The sequence below is a fragment of the Erinaceus europaeus genome, chromosome 11 (assembly GCF_950295315.1).
Source record: "Erinaceus europaeus chromosome 11, mEriEur2.1, whole genome shotgun sequence".
Taxonomy (NCBI): domain Eukaryota; kingdom Metazoa; phylum Chordata; class Mammalia; order Eulipotyphla; family Erinaceidae; genus Erinaceus; species Erinaceus europaeus.
In genome coordinates, this window is record NC_080172.1 from 106,390,591 (window position 1) to 106,400,771 (window position 10,181).

Sequence of the window (10,181 nt, forward strand, 5' to 3'; positions counted from 1 at the left end):
GGAGAGAGAGAGAGAGAGAGAGAGAGAGAGAGAGACACCTGCGGCAATTCCTCACTACCTGGGAAGCTTCCCCCCAAAGGTGTGCATTGTAGCAGGTGTGCATTGTAGCAGGTGCACACTGTAGCAGGTGTGCACTGTAGCAGGTGAGCACTGTAGCAGGTGAGCACTGTAGCAGGTGTGCACTGCAGCAGGTGAGCACTGCAGAGGTGAGCACTGTAGCAGGTGTACATTGTAGCAGGTGTACATTGTAGCAGGTGTGCATAGTAGCAGAAAAGCACAGTAGCAGGTGTGCTTTGTAGCAGGTGAGCATTGTAGCAGGAGAGCATTGTAGCAGGAGTGCACTGTGGCAGGTGAGGACTGTAGCAGGTGTGTAATGTAGCAGGTGAGCATTGTAGCAGATGTGCATTGCAGCAGGTGTGCACTGTAGCAGGTGTGCACTGTAACAACAGAGCATTATAGGAGGTGTGCACTGTAGCAGGTGTGCACTGTAGCAGGTGAGCATTGTAGCAGGTGTGCATTGTAGCAGGTGTGCACTGTAGCAGGTGTGCACTGTAGCAACAGAGCATTGTAGCAGGTGTGCACTGTAGCAGGTGTGCACTGTAGCAGGTGAGCATTGCAGCAGGTGTGCATTGCAGCAGGTATGCACTGCAGCAACAGAGCATTGTAGCAGGTGTGCACTGTAGCAAGTGTAAACTGTAGCAAGCGTGCAAGTAGCAACTGAGCATTGTAGCAGGTGTGCATTGTAGCAGGAGAGCATTGTAGCAGGAGTGCACTGTAGCAGGTGAGAACCGTAGCAGGTGTGCAATGTCTCAGGTGAGCACTATAGCAGGTGAGCATCGTAGCAGGTGAGCACTGTAGTAGGTGTGCACTGTAGCGGGTGTGCACTGTAGCAGGTGAGCATTGTAGCAGGTGTGCATTGTAGCAGGTGTGCACTGTAGCAGGCGTGCACTGTAGCAGTTGTGCATTGTAGCAGGTGTGCACTGTAGCAGGTGTGTGCTGTAGCAGGTGTGCACTGTAGCAGTTGTGCATTGTAGCAGGTGTGCATTGTAGCAGGTGTGCACTGTAGCAGGTGTGCACTGTAGCTGGTGAGCATTGCAGCAGGTGTGCATTGAAGCAGGTATGCACTGCAGCAACTGAGCATTGTAGCAGGTGTGCATTGAAGCAGGTGTGCACTGTGGCAAGTGTAAACTGTAGCAAGTGTGCAAGTAGCAACTGAGCATTGTAGCGGGTGTGCAGTGTAGCAGATGTGCACTGTAGCAGGTGAGCACTGTAACAGGTGTACGTTGTAGTAGGGGTGCATTGAGGCAGGTGTGCACCATAGCAGGTGAGCATTGTACCAGATGAGCATTGTAACACTTGTGCATTGTAGCAGTTGTGCATTGAAGCAGGTGTGCACTGTAGCAAGTGAGCACTGTAGCAGGTGAGCACTGTATCAGGTTGCACTGTATCAGGTGTGCATTATAGCAGGTGTGCATTAAAACAGGTGTGCATTCTGGGAGATGTGCACTGTAGCTAGAGAGCACTTTAGCAGGTGAGCATTGTACCAAGTGTGCACTGTAGCAGGTTAGCAATGTAGCAGATGAGCATTGTAGCAGGTGTGCACTGTATCAGGTGTGCACTGTAGAAGGTGAGAATTGTACCAGGTGTGCACTGTAGCAGGTGTGCACTGTAGCAAGTGAGCAGTGTAGCAGTGTGCACTGTAGCAGGTGTGCACAGCACAAGGTGTGCACTGTAGCAGGCATGCACTATAGCAGGCATGCACAGTAGCTGGTGTGTATTGTAGCAGGTGTGCATTGTAGCAGGAGTGCATTACAGCAGGTATGCACACCACAAGGTGTGAACTGTAGCAGGCATGCACTGAGGCAGGCGTGCACAATACCTGGTGTGCCTTGTAGCAAGTGTGCATTGTAGCAGGTGTGCATTGTATCAGGAGTGCATTGTAACCAGTGTGCACTGTAGCAAGTGTGCACAGCACAAGGTGCGCACTGTAGCAGGCATACAATGTAGCAGGTGTGCACAGTAGCTGGTGTGCACAGTAGCAGGTGTGCATTGTAACAGGTGTGCATTTTAGCAGGAGTGCATTGCAACAGGTGTGCACTGTAGCAGGTGTGCCCTGTAGCAGGCGTGCAGTGTAGAAGGCTTGGACTGTAGCAGGTGTGCGTTGTAGCCTGTGAGCATTGTAGCAACTGTGAATTGTAGCAGGTGAGCATTGTAGCAGGTTTGCACTGTAGCAGGTGTGCACAGCACAAGGTGTGCACTGTAGCAGGCATGCACTATAGCAGGCATGCACAGTAGCTGGTGTGTATTGTAGCAGGTGTGCATTGTATCAGGAGTGCATTACAGCAGGTGTGCACAGCACAAAGTGTGCACTGTAGCAGGCATGCACTGTAGCAGGCGTGCACAATAGCTGGTGTGCATTGTAGCAGGTGTGCATTGTAGCAGGTGTGCATTGTATCAGGAATGCATTGTAACCAGTATGCACTGTAGCAAGTGTGCACAGCACAAGGTGTGCACTGTAGCAGGCATGCATGTAGCAGACGTGCACAGTAGCTGGTGTGCATTGTAGCAGGTGTGCATTGTAGCAGGAGTGCACTGCAACAGGTGTGCACTGTAGCAGGTGTACAGTGTAGCAGGCATGCAGTGTAGAAGGCTTGGACTGTAGCTGGTGTGCGTTGTAGCCTATGAGCATTGTAGCAACTGTGAATTGTAGCAGGTGAGCATTGTAGCAGGTGTGCACTGTAGCAAGTGAGCATTGTAGCAGGTGTGCACTGTAGCAGGTGTGCACAGCACCAGTTGTGCACTGTAGCAGGTGTGCACTGTAGCAGGCGTGCACAGTAGCAGGTGTGCATTGTAGCAGGTGTGGATTGTAGAAGGTGTGCATTGTAGGAGGTGTGCATTGTAACAGGTGTGCACTGTAGCAAGTGAGCACTGTAGCAGGTGTGCAATATAGCAGGTGTGCACTGTAGCAGGTGTGCACTGTAGCAGGCAAGGAGTGTAGCAGGCTTTGACTGTAGGAGGTGTACATGGTAGACTTTGAGCATTGTAGCAACTGTGAATTGTAGAAGGTGAGTATTGTAGCAGGTGTGCACTTTAGCAAGTGAGGAGTGTAGCAGGTGTGCATGGTAGCTGGTGTGCACAGCACCAGGTGTGCACTGTTACAGGCGTGCACTGTAGCACGTGTGCACAGTAGCAAGTGTGCATTGTAGCGCTGTTCACTGTAGCAGGTGTACATATTAGCAGGTGTGCATTGTAGCCTGTGAACATTGTAGCAGGTGTGCACTATAGCAGGAATGCACTGTAGCAGGAATGCACTGTAGCAGGCGTGCACTGTAGCAGGTGTGCACTGTAGCAGGTGAGCATTGTAGCAGGTGTTCATTGTAGCAGGTGTGCATTGTAACAGGTGAGCATTGTAGCAGGTGTGCACTGTAGCAGGCATGCACTGTAGCCGGTGTGCACTGTAGAAAGTGTGCATTGTAGCAGGTGAGCACTGGAGTTGGTGAACATTGTAGAAGGTTCACATTATAGCTGGTGTGCATTGAATCAGGTGAGCACTGTAGCAGGTCTGCAGCGTAGCAAGTGAGCACTGTAGCAGGTGTGCACTGTAGCAGGTGTGCACTGTAGCATGCGTGCAATGTAGCAGGCTAGCACAAGGTGTGCATTGAAGCAGGTGTTCACTGTAGAAGGTGAGCATTGTAGCAGGTGTGCATTGAAGCAGGTGTACAATGTAGCAGATGTCTAATATAGCTGGTGTGCTTTGAAGCAGGTGTGCAGTATAGCAGGTGTGCACTATAGTAGGTGAGCATTGGAGCAGGTGTGAACTGTAGAAGGTGTGCATTGTAGCAGGTGAGCATTGTAGCAGGTGAGCATTGTAGCAGGTGAGCACTGTTGCAGGTGTGCATTATATCTGGTGTGCATTGAAGCAGGTGTGCATTGTAGCAGGTGTGCATTGAAGCAGGTGTGCATTGTAGCAGGTGTACATTGAAGCAGGTGTGCATTGTAGCAGGTGAGCACTGTAGCAGGTGTGCATTACAGCAGGTGTGCATTGAAGCAGGTGTGCATTGTAGCAGGTGAGCATTGTAGCAGGAGAGCATTGTAACAGCTGTGCATTGTAGCAGGTGAGCACTGTGGTAGGTGAGCATTGTAGGAAGTGTGCATTGTAGCAGGTGATCATCGAAGCAGGTACGCATTGTAGCAGGTGAGCACTGTAGCTGGTGTGCACTGTGGCAGGTGTGCATTACAGCAGGTGTGCATTGAAGCAGGTGTGCATTTAGCAGGTGAGCATTGTAGCAGGAGAGCATTGTAACAGCTGTGCATTGTAGCAGGTGAGCACCGTAGCAGGTGAGCACTGTGGTAGGTGAGCATTGTAGGAAGTGTGCATTGTAGCAGGTGTGCATTGAAGCAGGTTGCATTGTAGCGGGTTATCACTGTAGCAGGTGTGCACTGTGGCAGGTGTGCATTACAGCAGGTGTGCATTGAACCAGGTGTGCATTGTAACAGGTGAGCATTGTAGCAGGAGAGCATTGTAACGTGTGCATTGTAGCAGGTGAGCACTGTAGCAGGTGAGCACTTTGGTAGGTGAGCACTGTAGCTGGTGTGCACTATAGTAGGTGAGCATTGTAGCAGATGCACATTAGAGCCGGTGTGCATTGTAGCAAGTGTGCATAGTAGCAGGCGTGCACTGTAGCAGGTGTGCATTGTAGCGGGTGTGCACTGAAGCAGGTGAGCACTATAGCAGGTGAGCATAGAAGCAGGTTTTGACTGTAGCAGGTGTGCACTATAACAGGTGAGCATTATAGCAGGTGTGCACTGTAGTAGGTATGTACTGTAGCAGGTGTGCATTGTAGCAGGTGTCTTTGAAGCAGACGTGCATTATAGCAGGTTAGCACTATAGCAAGTGTGCACTGTAATAGGAGTGCACTGTAGCTGGTGTGCATTGTAGCAGATGTTCATGGTAGGAGGTTAGCATTGTAGCAGGTGTGCACTGTAGCAAATGAGCATTGTAGCAGTTGTGCATTTTAGCAGGTGTGCACTCTAGCAGGTTAGCACTGTAGCAGGTGAGCATAGTAGCATGTGTACATTGTAGTAGGAGTGCATTGTAACAGGAGTACATTGTAGCAGGTGTGCATTGTAGCAGGTGTACATTGTAGCAGCTGTGTACTGTAGCAGGTGAGCACCATAGCATGTGTGCAGTGTACCAGGTGTGCACTGTAGCAGGTGAGCACTGTAGCAGGTGTGCATTGTAGCAGTTATCCATTGAGGCAGATGAGCACTGTAGCAGGTGTGCATTTTTGCCGTTGTGAACTGTCGCAGGTGTGCAATGTAGTAGGTGTGCATTGTAGTCGTTGTGTATTGAACAGATGAGCACTGTAGCAGGTGTGCACTTTAGTATGTGTGCACTGTAGTAGGTGTGCTCAGTAGCAGCTTGCATTGTAGCAGATGTGCAATGTAGCAGGTGAGCATTGTTGCAGGTGTTCATTGTAGCAGGTTTGCATTGAAGCAGGTGTGCATTGCAGCAGGAGTGGGCTGAAGCAGGTGTGCATTATAGCAGGTGAGCACTGGAGCAGGTGAACATTGTAGAAGGTGCTCATTATAGCAGGAGTGCAATGAAGCAGGTGAGCACTGTAGCAGGTGTGCAGTGTAGCAAGTGAGAACTTTAGCAGGTGTGCACTGTAGCATGAGTGCACTGCACCAGGTTTGCACTGTAGCAGGCGTGCACTGTAGCAGGCATGCACAGTAGCAGGTGTGCATTGTAGCAGGTGTTCACTGTAGCAGGTGAGCATTGTAGCAGGTTTGCATTGAAACAGGTGTGCATTGTAGCAGGTGTGCATTGAAGCAGGCGAGCACTGTAGCAGGAGAGCACTGTAGCAGGTGTGCACTGTGGTAGGGGTGCACTATAGCAGGAGTGCATTGTAGCAGGTGTGCACTGTAGCGGTTGTGCACAGTAGCAGCTGTGTAATGTAGCAGGTGTGCACTATAGCAAATGAGTATTGTATCCGGAGTGCATTGTAGCAGGTGTGTCTTGTAGCAGGCGAGCACTGTAGCATGTTTTCATTGTAGCACGTGTTCATTGAAGGAGGTGTGCACTGGAGCAGGAAAGCACTATAGAAGGTGAGCATTGTAGCAGGTGTGCATTGCAGCAGGTGAATACTGTAGCAGGTGTGCACTGTACCATGTGCACATTTTAGGAGGTGTGCATTGTAGGAGGTGTGTATTGTAGCAGGTGTGCATTGTAGCAGGTATGCACTGTAGCAGATGAGCACTGTAGCATGTGTGCACTGTAGTTGGTATGCACTGTAGTAGTGTTCACTCTATCAGCTTGCATTGTAGAAGATGTGCATTGTAACAGATGTGCACTATAGCTGGTGAGCACTGTAGCTGGTGAACATTGTAGCAGGTGTGCTTGTATGTGCATTGAAGCAGGTGTGCATTGAAGCAGTTGTGCATTGTAGCAGGTGACCACTGTAGCAGGTGAGCATTGTATCAGTTGCACATTGAGGCAGGTGTGCATTGTAGCAGGTGTGCATAGTAGCAGGCATGCACTTTAGTGGGTGTGCATTGTAGTAGGTGTGCATTGTAGTGGGTGAGCACTGTAGCTGGTGTGCACTGTAGCAGGTGTACAATGTAGCAGATGTCTAATATAGCTGGTGTGCTTTGAAGCAGGTGTGCAGTGTAGCAGGTGTGCATTGTAGTAGGTGAGCATTGCAGCAGGTGAATACTGTAGCAGGTCTGCACTGTACCATGTGTACATTTTATGTGGTGTGCGTTGTAGGAGGTGTGTATTGTAGCAGGTGTGCATTGTAGCAGGTATGCACTGTAGCAGGTGAGCACTGTAGCAGGTGTGCACTGTAGTAGGTATGCATTGTAGTAGTTGTGCATTGAAGCAGATGAGCACTGTAGCATGTGTGCACTGTAGTAGGTGTGCACTGTGGTATGTGTGCACTCTACCAGCTTGCATTGTAGAAGATGTGCACTGTAGCAGGTGAGCACTGTAGCAGGTGAGCATTATAGCAGGTGTGCTTGTAGCAGGTGTGCATTGAAGCAGGTGTGCATTGAAGCAGTTGTGCATTGTAGCAGGTGACCACTGTAGCAGGTAAGCATTGTATCAGTTGCACATTGAGGCAGGTGTGCATTGTAGCAGGTGTGCATAGTAGCAGGCATGCACTGTAGTGGGTGTGCTTTGTAGCAGGTGTGCATTGTAGCTGGTGAGCACTGTAGCAGGTGTGCACTGTAGCATGTGTGCAATGTAGCAGGCAAGCACATGAAGGTGTGCATTGTAGCAGGTGTTCACTGTAGAAGGTGAGCATTATAGCAGGTGTGCATTGCACCAGGTGTGCATTTTAGGAGGTGTGCATTGATACAGGTGAGCATTGTAGCAGGAGAACACTTTAGCAAGTGTGCACTGTAGTAGGTTTGCATTGAAGCAGGTGTGCACTGTAGCAGTTGTGCATTGTAGCAGGTTGCACTGTAGCAGGTGTACAATGTAGCAGATGTCTAATATAGCTGGTGTGCTTTGAAGCATTTGTGCAGTGTAGCAGGTGTGCATTGTAGTAGGTGAGCATTGAAGCTGGTGTGCACTATAGCAGGTGTGCATTGTAGCAGGTGAGCACTCTAGCAGGTGAGCACTGTTGCAGGTGTCCATTATATCAGGTGTGCATTGTAGCAGGTGAGCACTGTAGCAGGTGTGCACTGTGGCAGGGGTGTTTATAGCAGGTGTGCATTGAAGCAGGTGTGCATTGTAGCAGGTGAGCACTATAGCAGGTGAGCATTGAAGCAGGTTTGCACTGTAGCAGGTGTACACTATAACAGGTGTAGCATGTATGCACTGTAGCAGGTGTACACTATAACAGGTGTAGCATGTATGCATTGTAGCACGTGTTCATTGTAGCAGGTGAGCACTGGATCAGGCGAGCACTGTAGCAGGTGAGCATTATAGCAGGAGTGCATTGCAGCAGGTGAATACTGTAGCAGGTGTGCACTGTACCATGTGTACATTTTAGGAGGTGTGCATTGTAGGAGGTGTGTATTGTAGCAGGTGTGCATTGTAGCAGGTATGCACTGTAGAAGGTGAGCACTGTAGCAGGTGTACACTGTAGTAGGTATGCATTGTAGTAGTTGTGCATTGAAGCAGATGAGCACTGTAGCATGTGTGCACTGTAGCAGGTGTGCACTGTGGTAGGTGTGCACTCTACCAGCTTGCATTGTAGAAGATGTGCATTGTAACAGATGTGCACTGTAGCAGGTGAGCACTGTAGCTGGTGAGCATTGTAGAAGGTGTGCTTGTAGCAGGTGTGCATTGAAGCAGGTGTGCATTGAAGCAGTTGTGCATTGTAGCAGGTGACCACTGTAGCAGGTGAGCATTGTATCAGTTGCACATTGAGGCAGGTGTGCATTGTAGCAGGTGTGCATAGTAGCAGGCATGCACTGTAGTGGGTGTGCATTGTAGCAGGTGTGCATTGTAGTGGGCAAGCACTGTAGCAGGTGTGCACTGTAGCATGTGTGCATTGCACCATGTGTGCACTGTAGCAGGTGAGCACTGTAGTATATGTGCATTTTAGCAGGTGTGTGTTGTAGGAGGTGTGCGTTGTAGGAAGTGTGCATTGTAGCAGGTGTGCACTGTAGCAGGTTTGCACTGTAGTAGTTGTGCATTGTAGCTGGTGAGCACTGTAGCAGGTGTGCACTATAGCATGCGTGCAATGTAGCAGGTGAGCACATGAAGGTGTGCATTGTAGCAGGTGTTCACTGTAGAAGGTGAGCATTGTAGCAGGTGTGCATTGAACGAGGTGTGCATTTTAGGAGGTGTGCATTGATACAGGTGAGACTTGTAGCAGGAGAACACTGTAGCAGGTGTGCACTGTAGTAGGGGTGCACTGTAGCAGGTTTGCATTGAAGCAGGTTTGCATTGCAGCAGGTGTGCACTGTAGCAGTTGTGCATTGTAGCAGGTGTACAATGTAGCAGATGTCTAATATAGCTGGTGTGCTTTGAAGCAGTTGTGCAGTGTAGCAGGTGTGCATTGTAGTAGGTGAGCATTGCAGCAGGTGAATACTGTAGCAGGTCTGCACTGTACCATGTGTATATTTTAGGAGGTTTGCATTGTAGGAGGTGTGTATTGTAGCAGGTGTGCATTGTAGCAGGTATGCACTGTAGCAGGTGAGCACTGTAGAAGGTGTGCACTGTAGTAGGTATGCATTGTAGTAGTTGTGCATTGAAGCAGATGAGCACTGTAGCTTGTGTGCACTGTAATAGGTGTGCACTCTACCAGCTTGCATTGTAGAAGATGTGCATTGTAACAGATGTGCACTGTAGCAGGTGAGCGCTGTAGCAGGTGAACATTGTAGCAGTTGTGCTTGTAGCGGGTGTGCATTAAAGCAGGTGTGCATGGAAGCTGTTGTGCATTGTAGCTTGTGACCACTGTAGCAGGTGAGCATTGTATCAGTTGCACATTGAAGCAGGTGTGCATTGTAGCAGGTGTGCATAGTAGCAGGCATGCACTGTAGTGGGTGTGCATTGTAGCAGGTGTGCATTGTAGTGGGTGAGCACTGTAGCAGGTGTGCACTGTAGCATGTGTGCATTGCATCATGTGTGCACTGTAGCAGGTGAGCACTGTGGTATATGTGCATTTTAGCTGGTGTGCATCGTAGGAGGTGTGTATTGTAGCAGGTGTGCATTGTAGCAGGTGTGGGTTGTAGCAGGTGTGTATTGAAGAATGTGTGCATTGTAGCAAATGTACACTGTAGCAGGTGCGTATTGTAGCAGGTGTATACTGTAGCAGGTGAGCACTGTAGCAGGTATGCACTCTGCCATATGTGCATTTTAGCAGGAGTGCATTGTAGAAGGTGAGCACTGTAGCAGATGTGCACTGTAGTAGGTGTTCACTAGCAGGTGTGCATTGTGGCATGTGTGCATTGTAGCAGGTGACCACAACAGCATGTGTGCACTGTAGTATGTAAGCACTGTAACAGGTGTGCATTATAGATGCTGTGCACTGTAGTAGGTGTGCATTGTAGAGGTGAGCATTATGGCAGGTGGCACTGTAGTAGGTGAGCACTGTAGCAGGTGTGCGTTGTAGCAGGTGTGCATTGTAGCAGGGGTGCATAGTAGCCGGCATGCACTGTAGCATGTGTGCATTGTAGCAGGTGTGCACTGTAGCAGGAGAGCACTGTAGAAGTTGTGCACTGTAGCA